The sequence below is a fragment of the Pygoscelis adeliae genome, unplaced genomic scaffold (assembly GCF_000699105.1).
Source record: "Pygoscelis adeliae isolate BGI_AS28 unplaced genomic scaffold, ASM69910v1 Scaffold482, whole genome shotgun sequence".
NCBI lineage: Eukaryota > Metazoa > Chordata > Aves > Sphenisciformes > Spheniscidae > Pygoscelis > Pygoscelis adeliae.
The window spans coordinates 167,052-169,401 of NW_008824192.1; positions in this window are offsets into that span (position 1 = coordinate 167,052).

Below are 2,350 nucleotides of genomic sequence, written 5' to 3' on the forward strand. Positions count from 1 at the left end.
CCTGCCCCCCCCCATGGAGATTTACAGCCGCTGGACTCGGCAGTGGTCCCTGGCTGCTGCATCTCTGTGCATCCCCTCCCCATCGGCGACGCTTCGGGCTGGTGCTGAGGGTTTTGGCATGGGGGGCTGGGGACAGTGGCATTGCTTATGTCCAGTTCCCACTCATTTAACGTGATGAAATCTAATAAATAACTCAAGCCCAGGATGGCTTTTCTTTACCATCGAGGAATGTGACTTGCAGCACGTTTTTGGCTGGGCCGCACAAGCCTTGCATGGATTTATTTTACCGCTCTGGCTATTCAGAGCCAATGGCCTTAATCCTACCATCGCTGGAGAAAGCTCTTAAAGTCCACAAAAAGTGACCTAAAATGTCCCGTCCCGTCCCCCCCCCCTACACGTTGCACTATTATAACATGTGCTGAGAAAGCCAGGTCTGCAGGGGAGACGCTTGGGAGGGGATGCCTGGGGTGCTGGGGATGGCTGAGGGACCCCAGGGTGCCTGTTCCCCTCCCTGAGGCAGCAACGAGAAACCCTGTAGCAAGTTCTCCTGTCCTCAGCCTAGGAGAATTCATCTGAAATAGGTTTTACTGCAAAATTGGCTTTTCCTGCTTTGGGCAGGGGGGAATTTTCCACCGCAAAGCCCTGTTTATCGCCCACCCTAAATCCTCCCACTGTGAGCTGGGGGTGGCATTTCTCCTGCTTCTCCAGTTCCTGGTGGAAGTGAAGGTTTAAAGCAGCATCCCAGGAACGCTGGCTGTTCCGCCCGCACCCAGGACGACAGCAAATGCGTAAATGCAGAGTTTCCCCAGAAAAAAATCAACCCCAGCTCTCCAGCCAGCTGCTGGGTTGGATGAGCCTCCTCAAAGCCACTTGGATGCGGGCTCATCCCCCTGCCCTGGGCTTTTGAGAGCCTTTTAATTAGGAGGCAGGGCTAATTGAGGGTAGGAGGGTGTCTGTGATGGGTGCAGGGGTGTTGCAGGCTGCCGTGCTTTGGAGGTGAAGGGCAACGCCTGGCTGCAGCTCCCGGCATGGCTGGGGGAGCTGGGAAACCTGGGTTCACTCCCGACATACAGACAGGTCTTGAGCAAGCAAGCTTGTGCCTCAGTTTCCCCATCTGGGTGTTCCTTCTCAGGGAAGGGTGCGCTGCTGGGAGAAAAAGCCTTTAAAGAACAAGGAGCTGTTTGCGTATTCTGCAAAAAGAAACTTGGAGTCAGCTGAGGACAGTCCTGGCTAACTGGAGAGAGGCGAGCACGATCTCATTTGCCTATTATGGGCCCAGTAACGCTGGGCTGACACACGGCTGCGAGCACCGCGAGGATGCTGGCAGCGTAGACAGCCCCGATGTCCCGCATCCCGGAGGTGACCATTTGCTGGACCTCAACATCTTTTTCTCAAAGAGATGATATGAGTCAGGAGGGAAAGCACCGTGCCAGGTCATGGCTCGCCAGTGGGCAGCCAAGGTCACCCCGTCCCCAGATTGTCCCCAAACTCCTTGCTGGGGACAGTTGGCTCCTTCCCCCAGCCCACGTTAGTGCTACGTGTTGAGCTCGGCATGCCAATGAATACACCGCTCCTCCCAGCTGGCTGGGGACCAAAAGAAACCTTGTTCTCTCGCTTTTACACCTGGAAAAGGGCATCTTGGAGAGGTAAAACAAAAACCCAAGGACCCATGTGGTGCGCAGCTCCGGTTGCTCCCTCTCCCCCATCCCTGGAGCAGGGATGTGCTCTTCCCCACCAAGCTGGTGCTCCCTGCACCGTGAGGAGGGCTGAGACCCCACCATTACCTCCCCCATCCCTTTTTTTATTTTTAGCTGATTCATGAAATTTCCGCTCCGGTATCGCCGTGTCGCTTTAAGCTGTTTACGCGAGTTCAGGAGGCGACAAACGCGCGGGGTATTTTTAGCTCGCCGGGTAGCAGAGCGGGATTAAAATGCAGTCAGTGTTACAGACGATGGGGCTGAATCAGTATTCTTGCACAAGCCTCTCCGTGCCAGCGTTTTCCATTGAGTGTCTGAAAAACCCAAGTTTCCATGGAGACCCAGCTCCAGGGCAACCCGTTTTCCTTGGGGAAAAAAAAAAAAAGCAGCAGGTAGGGAGCGGGCGCAAGGGATGGCCAAGCTCCGGCTCCAGAAGGAGGATGGTGATAAATCCTGGTCCTTTCTCACCTGGGATGCAGGCGTGGCGGCAGAGATGCGGGCGTTAGGTTGCGAAACGCCTTTAAAAGGTGGTTGGGCGCGAGCTGCGTTGCTCGTCCCATCCCGTAGCCCTTTGGTGGGTTTTCGGGGGGTTGGATATGCTTTCTGGGTGGTGGGTTTGCTAAGTTGGTGGTGGAGGCTGGCGGGAGGTCTTG